We start from the raw sequence: 19,804 nt of genomic DNA, 5'->3' as shown, positions 1-19,804 counted from the left end.
TCACCTTGCTCCCCCCACTACTACGTCTACTAACCCCTCTAGACTCCCTACTTTGCTCAAAGCCTTGCATAAAGCTCTTTCCAATCTTCTTTCTAGTCCTTTTTCCAAAGACAGTCTTCTTCTCGGAAGAAAACCTCTCTGATCTCATTTCTAGTAGATTCCATGATTGTCTCAGCTTCTTCCTTTGATTTTTCTTTCAAATGTAGTATCTTTTCCCTCTCCTTTTCTTTTCACCAACTCGTCAAGCTCATGACCTGAAGATTGTGGGTTCGAACCCTACCCCCGCATATAATGCTAACAATAGCAGCAGTAAAAAAGCAAACGGCAATTAGTAATGTCTATTTGAAATCGATTCCAATACCTCTCCTGTGCCTATCTAAGCACCCTTGTAAGAATTAGGATATCCTGCTCTAGATACTTAATGAATTGCTCTTTCTTCTCTAAAATATTAAACTCATTTAGTTCTTGTCGGAACCATGTGGCGTTTGTCAAAATCCCATATTCTATGTTTCTGCTTGCCGAGGGTAAATGATGACATTGATCCTCTAGGAGCAGCATGTCTCATAGAGGTAATTCTAAGCTAAACCTAATCCCAGCACCCAAGGATGCAATAAGGGTAGAATTTGCATAAGCAATTAAAAGAGAAAGAGGGCTTACCTCTTTTTTGTGAAGCCAAAGGAGAGGATTAGTGAAAGAGCTACAAAATAAAAGATTAAACAAGGAAATTAGTATATTAAACATAAGCTTTATTCAAGCCTATGCATAGAGCTTGCAAGCCTATGTAAGATTTATGCAAGCCTATGCATATAGCCTATGTATAGATCTTGCAAGAAGCCTATGCATAAAGATTTCAAGCCTATGCATAAAGATCTATGCATAGGCTTCTTGCAAGATCTATACATAGGTTTGTAAGATCTATGCATATATCTTTATGCATAGGCTTGCAAGCTGTTCTTGCTTGCCGAGGATGAATGATGACATTGATCCTCTAGAAGCAGCATGTCTATCCTCTAGAAGCAAACCTAAACCCGGCACCCAAGGGTGTAATAAGGGTAGAATTTACATAAGCAATTAAAAGAGAAAGTCTTTTTTGTGAAGCCAAAGAAGAGGATTAGTGCAAGAGCTACAAAATAAAATATTAAACAAAGAAATTAGTATATTAAACATAAGCTTTATACAAACCTATGCATAGAGCTTGAAGCCTATGCATAGAGCATGCAAGCCTATGCATATAGCCTATGTATAGATCTTGCAAAAAGCCTATACATAAAGATCTATTCATAGATCTTGCAAGCCTATGAAAGCTTGTTGAAAGCCTATGCATAGATCTTGCAAGCCTATGAAAGCTTGTTGAAAGCCTATGCATAGGTCTTGCAATCCTATGCATAAAGATCTATACATAGAGCTTGTAAACCTATGCATAAAGGTTGCAATACTATGCAAGAAGGCTATGCATAGAGCCTATACATAAAGCTCTTAACCTATGCATAAGCTTGCAATCCTATGTAAGATTTATGCATAGCCTTTATGCAAGCCTATGCATAGAGCTTGCAAGAAGGCTATTCATAAAGTTTGCAAGCTTATGTAAGATTTATGCAAGGCTATGCATAAAGCTTGCAAGAAGCCTATGCATAGTGCCTATGCATAAAGTTCTAAGTTTATGCATAGAGATTTTATACATATATTTTATGCAAGCCAATGCATAAGCTTTATGCAAAGCCTATGCATAGCCTATGCATAAAGCTATATGCATATAGCTTGCAAGCCTATACAAGAAGGCTATGAATAGAGCCTATGCATAAGCTTTATGCAAGCCTATGCATGAGCTTAAAAGCCCATGCAAGCTTTATGCAAGCCTGTGTATAAAGCTTGCAAGAAGCCTATGCATAGAGCCTAAAGATAAATCTCTAAGCCTATGCATAAAGCTTGTAAGCCTACGCATAAAGCTTACAAGAATCTTTTTACATAATCTTTATGCATGCCTATGCATAGGCTTTATCCAAGCCTAAACTAAACCTAAGCCTTACACCCACCAAGAGTGCAATGAATGTAGAGAAAAGCATAAATGATCAACAAAAACAGAGGTCTTACCTCTTTTTTATGAAACTGAAGGAGAAGATTAGTGAAAAACCTCTACAAAATGAAAGATTAAACAAATTAATTAGTAGATTAAACATATATGCATGCTCTATGCATGCATTGGGAGCATTGAGAGCTCTATGCTAACCCTAAGAACATAACATCATAGAAAGGAGGAAGCTCTTACCTCAAGAAGCTAGAGTTATGGGTTGTTGACTTGAATAAGCCTACAAAATAGCAAAAAAATAAAACAAAAAGTTAGAAAGTATACTTCATTTTAGAATATGAGAAAGCAAGAGGAGAAGTGAAAGAGGAGAAGGAGAAGAGGAGAAAAACAAGGTGAGTTTCTTTAACCTAACCCTAATGCATAAATGAGAGAAGAAAGAGAAAGGAAAGAGAGGGGAAGGAAAAGAAAAGCTCACATTAGAGAGCATGATTGAAGTTTTCCATGAAAGCTTGGAAAACAAGAAAGGAATGAAGCTTTCCATGAAATCTTGAGAGAAAAGAAGAAAGGAATGAAGAATAAGAGAGGGAGAGAAGCACATACCATGGAGAGGGAGAGAGCTTTGATGGAGGGAGAGGTGGAAGGACTTGGGTGGGAGGAAGAGATGTTGCAACCATCATCCTAGCCATGTGCAATAAAGGGGGTAGGTAGAAGAGAATCATGGTGGCAATACTTTAGGTAGGAGTACCAGTTTGCAAGTCACTACTGCTGAGCAACATTATTTTGATGCTAGGCAGCATTATTTCATTGTTGTAAATGTTATGTAGTAGTAGCGAAACCCTCGGCCACTTTCCACCTGGTAGTTATGGATAGCTCATGTCTTTTTATACTAATACATATTCACTTTTAGCCTGATTTTAGATGTCTGATAGTGATCAAGGGCTGGATGTTGGTTCTGAAGCATGGTTGAGAGAAAAAATACATTGTAAACACTGTGTAGCGCAAAACCCTTGGCCACTTTTTGCTTGGCAGTTCTAGATAGCTCATGTCTTTTTATACTAATACATATTCAGTTTTGGCCTGATTTCATATTATGATCAAGGGCTGGGTGTTGGTTCTTTCGAAGCATGGTTGAGAGAAAAAATACATTGTATGTGTGATCGATGCAAGGGCCAATATATGCGTATAACAATGAAGCATGTCTATACATAAGGGCTTCATGAGGCATTGGCACGACCAAGTGCGGATGATGACATAGAGAAGAACCATAGGAGAGTGTTACACAATATGCTACACCATTCAATGACATCACGTAGATTGCGAAAGGTGGCAAGGCTTCATAGGGAAAGCGTGGCTGAGAATCATCTTCGGCAATTAATGATGAGGTGCCTCCATCATTGCCACATGAGGAGGAAAAGGATCTCATCATGAAAGACATGGTGAATGACTTCTTTGAATGGGATGACATAGATGATAGAAAGCAACCTCCAATGTCACAAGAGAAGTAAACCTTGCATAGAGAGGCAAGCACCCCTTTTTATGAGGGATGTTCATACTCTACCCCTTTTTTAGAGAAGCAACCTCCAATGTCACAAGAGAAGTAAACCTTGCATAGAGAGGAAAGCACCCCTTTTTATGACGGATGTTCGTACTCTACACTACGAGAAAACTTGGAGCCATTAAACTTGCAAACAACTTATGGATGGAGTGATGCAAGTGTCACAAGTCTTCTTAGGTAAGATCTAACAATATATTCTCTTAAATAAAAAAATTCTCTTATTTTATATACTCTCCTTGTAGATATTTTGACATATGATTTCTTATCTTATGTTGTAGGCTTCTCAAGAAGTTTTTCCCCCTCAACATCTATTGTGGGACTCACAAGATGGGTCTCTTAAATTGCTCTCTATGCTAGGTATGTATTATACAAAAATACACGCATGTCCCAATGATTGCATGCTATTTAGAGGGGTTAATAAAGATGCAACACAATGTCGACAATGTGAAGAGAGAGCCGCTATAGACATTATTTGCGAGAGGAGACAAAATTCTCTGAAAGGTGTTGAGACACTTTCCTATAATTCCTCTCATCCAACACATGTTTAAATGTAAGGGGATTACATAACTCATGACATGGCATGAAACTCATCACTCAACCAATGGCATCATGAGGATCGTATAGGCTGATTCACCGGCATGGCAACATGTGGAGTATCAATGGCCAGAGTTGAGCCTCATCACTTACGTCTTGGCTTGGGCATGTGGATAGTGTTGACCCATTTGGCTTCAAAGTCCACATCATGGTCTACTTGGCCTATTGTATTGGTGAATTACAACGTCTCTCCAAGGGTGGCAATCAAGAAAGGTCATATCAAGCTTGCTCTCCTTGTACCATGGAAGTATATGGAAGTATAAGGTGGCAAACATGGATGTGTACCTTTAGCCCTTAACTAAGAAGATTGAGACACCATGGCAAGGTATCAAAGTGCATGATATCTCAAGGCCAATAAATAGGTGTGATATGGAGGAGTTTTTCTTTGGATGATGCATGACTATCTCCCATTCTTGGAGTGTTCCTGGGTACATACTTAAACTTTATAACTTTAAACTTGTCTTACTTTACCTCTCAATCATATCAATTTTAAAATAGGTTTGGCAACACTAAAGAAGGTGGTTCTCCTCCATGTCATCATGAAACCTCCATACATCATTCATGTTCAATTCGTGGACCATCGCTTGTTTTGGAAAGGCTCTCTATACTAAAGAAGGTGGTGTATGACAAACATCATCTATTTATCCCTCCTTCAAATACCAAGTATGTGCCACATGATGTCTCACCACTTGTGATGAGTTTTAGAGATTGGTTTGAGGCATGGAGAAGCATCCCAAATCCATCACCCAATGGGACGTCAAGACACTCAATATTCTTTTGACTTCCATATTGGTATGAGTTGAAGATCAATCATCCCTTAGATCCCATGCATATCTTCAAGAATATGACAACAAATATTTGGGACCATGTAATTGGTAAAAGAGATACCAAGGGTGCAAGGAATGACTTAAAAAATATTGGACGCCTTCAAAGTGCATGGTCAATTATAGGTGAGACTGGCAACATGGTCCTACCAAAGGCACCATGGGTATTAACCAAAAGGAGCACAATAAGGTGAAAAGTGTGATTTCATCTTTCCTTACACCAATGGGAGTAATGCATTCACTGAAGGGTGCCTTCACAAAGACCAAAAAGAAAGGAGAGGTACAATTATATGGCCTCAAGACACATGAGTAACACAAGATAATACATGTATTCAAATATTCGCTTATTAATTTTCTACTTATGGTACATAATTTGTACTCATATACTAACTTCCATTTTTTTTCTATGCATAGTTTATTCTTCCAATAGCTATAGTTGGTTGTGGAACAAGAATGTGAGAGAGGCTATTTACAAAATGGGAAGCTTGGTGAGGTTCTCTTCAATTCACTAGCTAATTTATATTTAATATTTGGTATTCTCATGCAATCACAAGTTATGTATAATAAATAGTACACATGCAAGTTATGTATAATAAATAGTACACATGATTGCTATGTTTGTAGGTACATATCCTTAAAGGAGATAGATTCTACATCCATTGAGATGGCTCATCTCAATGCTCTTGAGGCAGTGTATATGATCAAGGAGAAATTTCCTAGAATAATTCTCACTATAGCCAATTGCATCTTGTGGTACATTTGGTTGATGAAGTGGCACTTTGTGGTGTTGTTCATGTTTGATGGGTATTTTTTCTTGAAAGGTTTATGAAAACCTTAAAGGACTTTGTGAGACAAGGAGAAAGGCCAGAAGCAAGCATGGCAGAGGGATGGTTGATGCAAGAGTCTCTTGTGTATATCTCAAAACATCTCTCTCGCATAGATCCTTCCATGCCACAATTGTGGAGCAATGAGAGGAGCTAGATGACCAACTAATCACTAATGTGCCACAAGGAAAAGGAAGGCAATGAAGATTGGATGAAGCACTATGCCAAAAGGTGAAATACATTTGGCATTCTAAATTATCCCATCATCATGGAGAAGTGGATTGGGAGATACAAAGATGCAATCAATAGATGAAAGGATGAGAGAAGAGCAAATAGACGCTTGTCATTCCCGCCTGGCTTAGAATTTCTACCAAATGTGATCAATATAGAATGTCTTTGTAAGGCAATATCGATGGCATCAAAAAACGGAGAGAAGATCACAAGAGAAGAGCATGAGTATGCACTAGGATGTGACCCTCATTGCAATTATTATATACCTTATTTAAAACACTATAATAAATATCGTGCTTTTGTTTAATGTTAATACAAACTATATTATGCAATATGGTCAAAGGGAAGGCACTTTCGCACGGAGCATGTGGATTCTAAAAGAAACACATTTGATTGTGGTGTGATGGCAACTTTTGAGCAAGGAAGTTGAGCTAGTAGACATGATACCAATGTCATAGAGGACAATCTTGAGTATTGGGGAACTATTCAAGATATTCTTGAGGTTGGGTTTAGAGCATGTAGTCTATTCATCTTTGATGTCAAATGATTCAAGTTGACATATAGAGGTGCTCAATCAACCGTAAAGAACCATCCAAATGTATTTTTTCAAATTGATTCCACCAAGTTTTGGAATGATGAGAAAGATACTTTCGTACTACCTCAACACTATCAACAATAGGTTAGTAACCCAACCAATCATCACCAGTAAATCTTGATGTAGAATAATAAAAGTGTAACCCCTTTGCTTTGCAATTTTAGGTTATGTTTCACGCGGATCATCCAATTGATCCAAAGTGGTGGTATGTTATACAAGTTTTCCCTTGTTCAAAACATATATTTCAAGATCAAGATGTTGAGGCTGAATCTATGGATGAGGTACAAGTACTATCTCAAATTGACTCATTAGAAGAAGATGATGATGAAAATGAAGAAAACAATTTAGAGGAGGCCACTCAAAAGCATGAGGAACGTCAATCTGAAAAAGACTCATGATGAAGGGAAATCCAAATGCCCTTACATTTGATGAGCTGGTTTCAGTACTCTTGCAAGAAGAGCAATCTAGGCAAAATAGATCTAATACGCGAGTTGGTGACCAAGCTTTTGTTGCCAATCAGTTGTTGCTAATCAGAAAGGCAAAGGTAAAGCTTCTTCGCATGGTGGCTATAAGCCAAAATCAGAATCCTCAGGTAAGGATGCAGAGAAATAAGGTGATAAGCCAAAAAAAAGGGCAAGTGCCACTATTGTAGGACACCAGGGCACTACCTACATGAGTGCAAGAAAAGGCTAGAGAAGGAGAAAAAGAAAGAATCGGGCATGGCTGGGCTAATGCATCTACACCAAGTGTAGAGAAGAAGGAATCTACAAGTTTTGCTCAAGATGATTGGGCATGGATTATACATTGTAGTTATGACCCTTCTGTTCATGATGTATGCATGTTAGTGGGGCAGAATCGGATGCTTGGTACTTTGACAGTGGTGCTAGAGTACTTCACAAAAAGGTTTGTTCTCATCTGTGGAATATGTCCCAAGTGCAGGAACCGTTACATGTGCAAATGGTTCCTCGTATCCTGTCAAAGGAGTTGGTAGAGTTGTGCTCACTGCAAATGGGGGTGCATTTACTCTTTCTAAAGTTTTATATGTGCCAGGAATTAAGAAGAACTTGCTATTAGTTTCAGCCTTAGCCTTGTCACGCTTGACGGTGAAATTTGTGGATGATAGATGTACAGTTTAGGATAGAAATGATGGTTATTCTATCATTGCCTCAGGTACCTTATTTCATGGCCTATACAAGATGGATGTATTTGAAAAATTGTAGCATGATACTTGCTCAGTCTCTATGACTCGTGCTATGAGTGATGCAGAATTATGGCATGCACAATTTGGCCATCTGAATTATGGCAGTTTGTTACGCCTTCAAAGGCACGATATGGTGTATGAGTTGCCAACTCTTGAGACCCCTACTAGACATGTCTGTGAGGGGTGTATTCTTGGTAAAATGCATCGACCATCATTTCCAAAGGATGAATCTGTGAGAGCTGTTAAGAAATTACAGCTTATACATAGTGATGTATGTGGTCCTATGGCGGACACCATCTATTGGGCGATATCTGTACTTCATCACTTTTATTGATGATTACTCCAGATATAGCTGGGTGTATCCATTAAAGCAGAAGTCAGACATTTTTATGTGCTTTAGGCACTTCGTATCCATGGGTGAAAATGCATGTGAATGTAAAGTTTGCACCCTTCATTTAGATCGAGAGGGGGAGTATATGTCTAAGGAATTTCATGTATATATGGCTGGAAAAGGCATAAGGCATCAATGTACAGTGCCATACACACCTCAGCAGAACGGTGTAGCTGAGAGTAAGAATAGGTCTCTCATGGAGATGGCACGATGTATGGTGAAAGCCCAAGATTTACCTCATGGTTTTTGGTTAAAGGCAACTATGTGCGTAAACTATGTGTTGAACAAATGCTCTACCAAGGCCTTGCAGTCTAAAACTCCTTATGAAGCTTGGCATGGCAGGAAGCCTTTGGTGGCTCATTTGCATGTTTTTGGTTGTATTGCTTATGCTCTTATGCCTGAGCAACAACGCAGTAAGCTTGATGATAAGGCAGTTAAATGCATATTTGTGGGATATAGTTTAGAAAGCAAGGGATATAGACTCTACCATCCGGCCTTAGAGCGAATTTTGGTAATTAGAGATGTTTTAGTCAAAAACTCAGTTCAGCCCATGCTTTCATGCAAAAAACAGCAGAATGTATGCTCACATGACATGTTTGATTCGCTCCTACCTTTGTTTAATGGAGGGCATCCATATGTAGAGAAATTGAATGCTCAACCAAGTGCTGAAATTCAGCCTTTGCAATGCAAAATAAGCTTGCAAATCAGCCTTTTGATGAGGCAATTATCGAGGATGTAGTGGATGAGGAGAGAGAAGCCATAGAAGAATCTAGGCATATGCCAAAATGGCTTGTGCAGACATTGAGGGATAGCAAGCTGGAAGCTCCTTTACCTAGCAAAACTCGTGTAGGTTCTCATCATGCAGATTATTCTCATGTGCATCATGTTCTCATTTCTACTTTATGTAATGAGGAGGAACCTGTTTCCTTTCAAAGGGGTATGCCCAGCAAAAGGGAATTGATTATGATGAGACCTTTGCACCCACATCACGTATGACTACCATTAGGTGTCTCATTGCTTTGGTAGCACATCATGGGTGGAATGTACATCAGTTGGACATTAAGACTGCATTCTTGAATAGTGATTTACATGAGGAGGTGTATGTATCGCATCCTCTTGGTTTTGATGTGAAAGGAGGAGTCTAAAGTATGGAGGTTGAAAAAGGCTCTTTATGGCCTTAAGCAGGCTCTTAGAGCATAGTATGAGAAGATTCATGCATACTTGGTTGCAAATGATTTTTGCAAAAGTCCAACAGAGAGTACCCTCTATGTGAAGAGTAAGGACACATTTTTGGTCATCGTTCTATACGTTGATGACATGCTGCTCTCATGGGACCCGATATAGATCAGATTTCAACCTTTAAGACTGATTTACACTCATTATTTGAGATGTTAGATTTATGGCCCTTGCATTATTTTTTGGGGATTCAGTTTATGCAGCGCAATGATGGCATTGTTATGCTGTAGTCTAAATATATACAAAAGCTATTGAAGAGGTTTAATCTTGAAGATTGTAAACCTATGGCTACACTTTTGGAGACAGGTACTCGACTTAGTCTTCAATATGCAGGAGATAGGACTCGACTTAGTCTTCAATATACAGGAGACTCTTTTGATGCTAGTTTGTATTTGTAGCATTATATGGTAGTGATGTGTGTGAGCACACTTAGGACCGTCGGGGCACTTTTTCCCTCACTAAGAGGTTGATATGGACTTCCAGGAAGATTTCCATGCAGAGCAACTCCTCCCCATGCAAGAAGATAAAGAGTCTCTTCCTAGTGAAGGAATAAAAAATCCCTCTCTAGTTGCAATTAAACAAGGGATAAGGAATGGTAACCTTAGTGACATAGGAACCTCCAAAAGAAGGCACTCTCAAGTGGGAGGGATGCATTCCCCATCCCCCAATGAGAAGACCCCCAAGCCCTGTGGGAAACCTCCTTCCAAAACCCCCAGAACATGATGCTAGACAACTTAACAGCATTGTCCTTTGATACTAAAGGACTCACTTATGAAATTAGACCTAGAGTGATAAAAGACTGGTTATGGCAGTCAAACTTAAAGCCTTCCATTATATGCCTTCAAGAAATCAAGGTTGTGGGGGACATATTACAGAGGAATCTCCTGACAGTGTCCAAGAACCACCATTGGTTTGTGACAGATCATAAGCAGGGTAGTGGAGGGACAGCCATGGGCATAGTTGAATCTCTAGTTGCATGCATTAAAGAGGTTAACATTGACCCCAAACACAGGTGGAGTGTTGTTCGGATTGATATAGGGGAAGACATGTTTAATGTTATGTCAGTTATGCCTCGGGCCCTACAAGGTCCAGATCGGAGTTGTGGACATCTTTGATGAAAATACAGCACCAATTCTCCTGCTTGGAGACTTTAACATGGTGGAAGCTCAGATAGACAGATACAAGAAAATGGGGCACATTATCAGAGGCCAATAAAAGAAAAGCTAGGAAGAATGCAAATTGTTTCATTCCCTTCATGACCTGGCATCCTCAAATGACTTCACTTGGAGCAATGGTAGATCAGATTTATTGACAAGGAAGGCTCGGCTGGATAGATGTTATTTGTCAGATGCTCTTAGTCAGAAATATATGAGCTCAACTGTAAAAGTCATGAAAAACATTGTTCTTTCATATCACTACCCCATTGTTGCAACTCTAAAGCATCACGTGTAAGGATAAAATCTAGTTGGTTCCCATATAGACCCAAAACTGTTCCAAATGCCTTCAGTTCAGGAAGGAACCAAACAAATTTGGGAGGACTCCTTTTCCTCAATTTGTGCTCTAGCTAGAGCTTGGTCACAAGCGGTCAGGGTATCTCAAAACTTTTTAGCATTTGTTAAAAAAGAGGTGACCAAAGCCCGTCGTGCTCACAGAAGGAACAACAAATACTCCCGTCTTAAGGAGCTTGAAAGCAGAATGTCCACAACTCAGGATGACCTGAGCAATGAAACTAATGTTCTCAGAGAAGATCTAAGGAATGAGGAAATAATTCAAAGCCAATATCTGAAACTCTTCATTAGGGAGGTGGTGGGCTAGCAAAATAGACAGGTCTTCCAAAGAGATGTTTAAAATTCTTAAGAAGAAAGCAGACAAGGACTACTGCCCTTTCTTTAAAACCCCGAATAGACAACTGGTAGAATCTATAGAAGAAAACGTGAACACAGCAAAAGATTATTTCTTGAATATATTCAGTAAGCCTAGAGTAAAAAATGAAGAGAAAGATAGGGCATGTTGAAAAGATGCAGGGGGGAAGAGAGCTAGAGCTCTTGCAAGCACACACACACACTCACAAAACCCTAATAGAGAACACACAAGGTGAGAGGCTGAAAATCTTCTTCTTCTTCACTCAACACTCAACACACCATATACAAGAATAAGAGTACACACAATATGAAAGGTACTCAACCAAATACATACACGGGTTCTCTATAGTGTGAACCCGACTAAATGAGCTGGCGCTATAACTATGCCAGTCTCTAGAATGGCTGTCACACAGCCTGTCATCCCACTAGCCGCATATCACCCAAGATCTCACCAACCATGCCAGTGGTGTAAGTGTGGGGCCTATCCCCCAAGCGGGTCATCATCTCCACCGCCTCACTAGACGAGCTCGATATCTCAACACTCCCCCTCGAGCTCAACTCCATCTCATGTACACTAAGCGAAGCCCTGAATCTGCGGAGCTTCTCTGTACCCAATGCTTTGGTGAAGATGTCAGCTACCTGATCCTCTGTGTTGACATAAACAAGGTCAAGATCTCCTGCCAAGACCTTCTCTTAGACGAAGTGGTAGTGGACCTCTATGTGCTTCGTACGAGCATGAAAGACTGGGTTCCTGGCCAACTATATACTGCTAATGTTGTCACAGAAAATGACAACTTGTCTATCCACTGATAGACCCAAATCTGCAAGTAGCTTTCTCAACCAAGCTACCTCACATGCTGCCATAGCAGCTCCTCTGTACTCGGCCTCTGTACTGGATAGAGCAACCGTAGGCTGCTTCTTGCTGCTCCTCTGTACTCGGCCTCTGTACTGGATAGAGCAACCGTAGGCTGCTTCTTGCTGCTCCAAGTTACAGCAGCACTCCCCAAAGAAAACATGAATCCATTGGTAGATCTTCTATCTGAGATACTACCAGCCCAATCAGCATCTGTGTACCCATGTACACATATCTCTGTCCCAGTCTTATAGAATAGTCCACAATGCAAAGTAGACCTCACATACCTCAGTATGCGTCTCACTGCATCCAAATGCGGTTTCCGTAGAACCTGCATAAACTGACTCACCAACCCAACAGCATAGCTCAAATCTGGTCTGGTGATCGTCATGTAGATCAAACTTCCTACTATGCGCCTGTACATAGTAGGATCCTCCAAGATCTCTCCTGAATCTGCACTCAACTTGCCATTCTGATCCAATGGCACAGAAATAGGCTTACAGCCTGTCATACCATACTTGGACAACATGTCCAAGCCATACTGTCTCTGCAGTAATCCAATACCATGTGGTGACCTAATCACCTCAATGCCCAAGAAATATCTGAGCTCCCCCAGATCCTTCATCTCAAACTTCTGTCTTAGCAAGATCTTTACATCAAAGATCTCTGCATCATGGTCCCCCGTAATGATCAAGTCATCTACATAGATGACAACAAGCACAACTCCTCTATCACCATGTCTCACATACAACGAGAAATCTGCATTGGCTACATGAAAGCCAATAGTGACAAGATATTCAGAAATCTTGTCAGACCATGCTCTTGGTGCTTGCTTTAAGCCATACAAGGCTTTCTTCAACCTGCAAACATGCTCGGGGTGACCCACATCCTCATAACCAGGTGGCTGCAACATATACACCTCTTCTTGCAAATCCCCATGCAAGAATGCATTCTTTACATCCATTTGATGTAAAGACCATTGCTTTGACGCAACCACTGCTATCACAACTCTCACCGTTGCCATCTTGGCAACTGGGCTGAAAGTTTCCTCATAATCAATCCCATATGTCTGCGCATATCCTTTGGCTACCAATCTAGCCTTGTACCTGTTTATGCTTCCATCACTGTTATGTTTTACTTTGTACACCCACTTGCATCCAATGGCTTTCTTGCCTTCAGGCAATTGCACTAAATCCCAAGTCTCATTTCCATATAGTGCATCCATCTCCTCATCCATAGCTTTCTCCCAACACACATTTCCAACAGCCTCATCAATGCATGTGGGCTCAACAACCTGCACAACCTTTGCCATATATGCATAGTGATGTGCCACATAACCATCATAGGTAAATATCTTTATCCTGGATTTTTCACTCTCCCAGATCTTCGCAGCTATTCATTCATGGCTTCCATAGCCTTCTTTACACCAGGTGTTCTCATAGCTGGGATCCCAAGCTCCTCATCAAGGCTCATATCTGAGCCACTAGACTCTCCATCAACATGAGAATGCCCTGCAGAAATGTCAGGCATACCAAGGGGCTCAACCACTTTCTCTTTTCCTTTACGTGATGTACTAATCACATTTGCAGGACTGGTATTATGACGAAGCCTGCCACTCCATGGTCTATCAATAGACCCAGTAGATGAGGACTCTCCTGGTCCACTCAAAGACTGTGATTGCTGACCTGCATTCTATGCAACCACACTTCCACTCACATCAGCCCCAACAGCTTCTTTTTCAGCAGCATACCAGCTGCTCATCTCATCAAAGACAACATCCCTGCTTACCCTCAACTCACGTGTAGCAGGGTTATAACACCTGTATCCCTTTTGCTCAAGGGAGTATCCAATAAACATACATTTTTCAGCTTTTGGATCCAGCTTAGTTCTCAGCTCATCTGGCACATGTACATATGCAATGCATCCAAAGACTTTTAGATGAGACAAATCTTTTTTGCCAGTAAACCTCTCCTCTGGAGTTACATCATGTATGGCTGCAGTTGGAGTCCTGTTCATGATGTATACTGCTGTAGAAACAGCCTCAGCCCAATAGCTATGCGGCATATTCTTCTCTTCCATCAATGCTCGCGCAATCTCAGCAATGTGCCCGTTTTTCCGCTCAGCAACTCCATTTTGCTGCGGAGTGTATCTGCATGTAAACTGTCTCCAAATACCATTCTTCTTGAGAAATTCAGAGAACTCATTGGAGAAGTACTCTCCCCTTCCATTTGACCTTAGGCACTTTACATATTTCCTTGTTTGCTTTTCAACCAAAACTCTGAAATTCTGAAAGTGAGTGAACACCTCACTCTTCTCCTTCATGAAATATACCCACACTTTCCTTGTGTGGTCATCAATGAAAGTCACATAATACCTACAGCCTCCCATAGATATAGTCTTCGTAGGACCCCATACATCTGAATGCACAACATCTAGTGCATTTCTGCTCACATATCTGTTACGTGGAAAAACATGCTTTGTTTGCTTCCCAAATTGGCATGCTTCACATATTTTCTGCATACCTTCCACTTTAAATTTTGGCAGCCCTGTCACAATTCCTTTTGTCTGCATAGACTTCAATCTCTGCACATTTACATGTCCAACCTGAGGATGTACACAAAACTGCTTTCAGGACAGCATTTGGGCTTTATGAGTATCTTGTTATGCCTTTTGGTCTTACAAATGCCCCGGCTACATTCAATAGAATGATGGATCGCATATTCCGTGGGTACAGGAAATTTACAGGTGTCTTCTTTGATGACATCCTAGTCTTCTCGAAGACCGAAGAAGAGCATAAAGCTCATTTGGTATTGTTTTTGAAGAGCTCCATAAGCATAAACTATTCATAAATGCAAAGAAGAGTGAGTTTTCTTGTCAGAGATACATTATCTTGGGCATATTGTGTCCAAAGATGGAGTGCGGATGGATCCTGCAAAGATTGATGCAATTCGGAATTGGCCCGAATTGAGTTCGGTACATGAGATCCGTAGTTTTCTTGGATTATGCTCTTACTACCGCAGGTTCATTCGGCACTTTGCATGGATTGCTTCTCCTTTGCATGATTTAACAAAGAAGAAGGCCGTGTTCAAATGGACTAATGTAGAGAGAGATGCATTCCTCAAATTGAAAGATGCAACTACTCATGGTCCAGTGTTGATCGTTCCGGATTTGCAGAAGCCTTTTTGTGTGGAATGTGATGCATCTGGAAATTGCATAGAGGCTGTCCTTAATCAAGAGGGACATGCCGTGGCTTATGAGAGTCGTAGATTGCATGATGCAGAGCTATCTCTTGGCATTTATGAAAAAGAGCTCTTGGCTGTAACTCATGCACTTACTATATGGAAACATTACCTTCTTGGGGCTGATTTCACTGTGAAGACAGATCACCAGAGTTTGAGGTATTTTCTTACTCAAACTAAGTTGTCAGAGAAGCATATGAGGATGGCCAATTTCCTCTCTATGTTTCATTTTCAGATCTTGCACACCCCAGGAAAGAAGAATGTAGTGGCCGATGCATTGTCACGAAAGCCGTATGTAGCAGCTATCTCGGTTGCCTCTCATGGGGACTTGTCTACCATGCGTGATTTGTATCATACGAATGCTGATTTTGCCACTATTTGGGCTGATTTGATGGCTGGTCATGCACATGCCTCATATGTGATCAAAGAGGGTTATCTTATGAAAGATAATTGCCTATGTGTGGTGTCTGACATGAGGCAAAAGGTTTTGGATGAGTGCCATGCTCCTCCATATGCTGGTCATAGAGGCATAATGCCTACTATACACATGATTGAGCGGTATTTCTTTTGGCCAGGTATGCGGAAGGACATAGAGGCACATGTACGTGCATGTATCACTTGTCAAAAGGTCAAATTTGATAGGCAAAAGGCACCAGGTTTGCTTCAGCCATTGCCTATTCCCACGCAGCCATTGGAAAGTATTACAATGGATTTCATTATGGACTTGCCACGTACCCAATAGGGTAATGATGCAATTTGGACAATTGTGGACAGGTTTAGCAAGCAAGCTCATTTCTTGCCGGTCAAAAAGACCATCAAAGCGGAGCATATGGTTAAAATATATCTTGCACAAGTGTTCAAACATCATGGAATGCCGAAGTCCATTTGTGGGGGATAGAGATCCCAGGACTACAAGTCTCTTTTGGCGGGCCTTATTTGATAATATGGGCACCAAATTGGACTTCTCATCAGCTTATCACCCTCAAACAGATGGGCAAAGTGAGGCTGCAAATTCAGCTGTGTTGGATCTCTTGAAATGTTATGTGGCGGATCAGAAGTCTTCTTGGGAGAAGTACTTACCGCTTGTGGAATTTGCATACAACAACACGGTGCATGCATCTACGGGAAAGGCCCCGTTTGAGATTGTTTATGGTAAGGTGGTTTTGCCACCCATCCTTCGCACAAAGGATGAGATATTTGCAGCTCATGAGTATGTAAGAGACTTGGATATTGTTTTTGCTCAGGTGCGGACAGCCATTGCAAGGTCACAAGACAAGCATAAAAAGGCAACCGACAAGCATAGAAGGCAAATGGATGCCCGTGAAGCTATGCATTGAATTTCTCCAATAGTAATACAATTTACTATAATTTACTCAAGGGAGGGGTTGGCCGTTCCGGCTCATTGTGTGTCTCTTGTCAATTCAGCAATTTACTTCTTGTATATGAGCAAGTGTCCTTCAAATCTTAGTGTATTTAAGTGTATTGATTAGCATTGTGTTCAACCAAGTTACACCCACTACGCTAGTTCTGTGCTTGGCAGGACCTCCTATTTACAGGTTCCACTAACGGGAGATATATCAATTGCATAATGCACGTGCACGCATCTCTGTTTGCTTGAAATTGGTTTCGCATGACTTGTTTTCTTGTGACTGCCTGCTATGACGTGTTTAGTTCACAGGAAGGGGATGCCCACTCGTGAACCGTGTGAATGCCTTAAATTTTGACATAATTTGTGGCATGTGAACAGGTGGTAAGTATTCATTTTAATCATTGAAATTATGGGAAAAGGTTTATAACCTTTGGGTGTTCAGAGTTCATTAAAGTCTAGGCTACCCACTAGGTTATGCCCTGGGCCCAAGAGCCATGTGTGGGTAGCCCAAGCCTTGGGCACCCCATTGGTAATTTAAACCCACTATGTGGCCACTCTAATATGTGGACACCTTATGGAGGTGCCCACGCTTATTCGAGATGGGCTGTGCCAGATGGCACAAGGAGGTTGGACCTCTCCACCACCACTCCCAAAAAGCTTCTCCACTACTCTCTTAATCTCTCTCCTGTAGGTGGGCATGGGGTTCCTTTCTCTCCCTTGCCGAAAGTCGACTATCTCTCTCCTTCTCTCTCTCCTTCTGCTAGTCGATTGCTTCCCTTGTGGATGATTCTTGTACTGCTGGGAACCCTACTGTATCGACTGGGAAGCCTGTTGTACCTTCTGTACTGCTGGGAACCCTATTGTACCTATTGTACACTATTGGGAACCTTGTTGTACCTGTTGGGAACCCTACTGTACTTGCTGTACTGCTGGGAAGCCTATTGTACCTGTTGTACTGTTGGAAACCCTATTGTACCTATTGTACCTCTTGGGAACCCTATTGTACCTGCTGTACTGCTTGTACTACCTATTGTACCTCCTACTATACCTATTGTTCTGCTTGTACTAGTTACTGTACTGGTTGGAAATCTTGTTGTACTTGCTGTACCGTTTGTGCTGGTTGTTGTAGTTGCTGAATACACCTGTATTTTCTGTACCAGCACCTATATCAATTGTATTTGCTGAAACAACCCTTGTACCTACTACCTGTTGTTCATGCTGTACCGGAGTGTACTCTTGAACCTGCTCATGTGCTTGTGCCTGTTTGTGCTGTGTATTTGGAGGACTTGAACCCTAGTCTCTGCCAGAGGATGAGCCAGGCTCAAGTACAACAGCGCCTGTTTGTGCGTGGTCACGGAATGACAGTTTCGCGTTCATCCTTCTCCAGGTACATGAGACTAGTGGTCAAGTCACGGTGACTCTTATGACAAGTCCTGTGTCGACATTCTACTCCGACATACGTTTATTTGGGTGACATGTCTTCAGACTTGCATTGCATTGGATTATCTGGTTGGCAAGCCCTTGAAATTTTGTACATATTTAAATACTCCAATAATATACTTTAGTATGGGGGGGGGGGAGGCTTGGCTTATTCGCAGCCCCAGTCATGGTGTACTGTGCAGTGCTCGTCTCTTTTGTGCGGATGAGTCATGGTGACTCTTACGCGACGATGAGTCCTGCGTCGACATTCTACTCTGACACACTTTTGTCTGGGTTACTTGTCTTCATACTTGTATTGCATTGCATTGCATTATCTGGCTGACAAGCCCTTGGAGCTTTGTACAGATTTAAATACTCCAATAATATACTTCAGTTTTGAGGGGTCGGGGGGGTTTCAGCCCCAGTGATGGTGTACTGTGGAGTGCTTATTTATTTTGCATATTATCTTGTGCAATGATGTATCATTCAGTTGTTATGTGCTAGGTGGCTTTGACGTATTAAGTGTGGTGTGCGTATTGTTTACGAGATAGTGTCCAAGGACATTCACACCTAGCTGGTGTAGTTACACTCTATGCGGTTAAAACCTACACCTCTTGGCTGCTCCTACAATGGGAAAAGGTTAGCCTAGATGAGAGGGAGAGATCCAATAGTAAGAATGAAGAATGAGGAGGTTGGGATCCCTAAGAATGCACCCCAATGTCTGCAAGTTGCCTTTTGTATGCCCTTTAAATAAATGAACTAGCTCATTTATCACCTACGTCCACTTACTGAATGACCTTATTTGGAGATTTGTGAAAGTGAATTTCCAATGGCATAAAGAATTTGATGAGGTGCCCTTTGCCCATCGGCTGAACTTTGAAGTTGTGAAATATAACAAGAGTGAGTGTGTAAATGTTCTCCCAGATGAGGTGCCACCAATCTTGGGATGCATTGCTTTTATAGTTCCATTTGTGGTTTTTAATAATCAAAGCCTAAGTTAGTATTGCTTCATTGTGTAAAGACATTTGCATCAAAACAACTTGGAAAATGTTGTTGCATGGTGTTCATAGAAGGCTCGGCCTCGCATTGAGATTTTCTTAACTGTCACTAATATGGCCCCTGTACCCTGTAAAGAAGTCTAATCCTACATGGTATGAGATGTTGAATTTCCCTTTATTAGCATGTAATTAGTGTTAATCACTTAGCAGGGAAAGTCACTAGTCGACTTCATCATATGATAAGGGTTCTGAAACTTAAGAAGACCTAAAGGAGTAGGGGAAATTGATAGAGAGAGGCTGGTGAAGACGATATGTGTTGCGGCTGGCCAGGCAAAGGTAGTGATCATTAGGCACATGAAAGCCATCAGCATCATAAGATAGGAAGGTGCCTTGGGAAGGCTTGTCAAGAGAGGACTCTGCAGCTTTGGATATGGCGGTGCCTTCGTCGAATTCATCAAACATGGCGATGTATAAGTGAGAGAAGGAGGAGGATTGCTTGGTAACAAGAGATGATTGCAAGGAATCAACTTGGGTTTGCAAGAAAACACCACCCTGACGAGGTATTTGGTTGAGCACATCTCCAGCTG

This window comes from Cibotium barometz, chromosome 54 (assembly GCF_041138505.1).
Source record: "Cibotium barometz isolate CiBa-2024 chromosome 54, ASM4113850v1, whole genome shotgun sequence".
NCBI classification, from domain to species: Eukaryota; Viridiplantae; Streptophyta; class Polypodiopsida; order Cyatheales; family Cibotiaceae; genus Cibotium; species Cibotium barometz.
Note: the sequence above shows the minus strand (reverse complement) of the source record.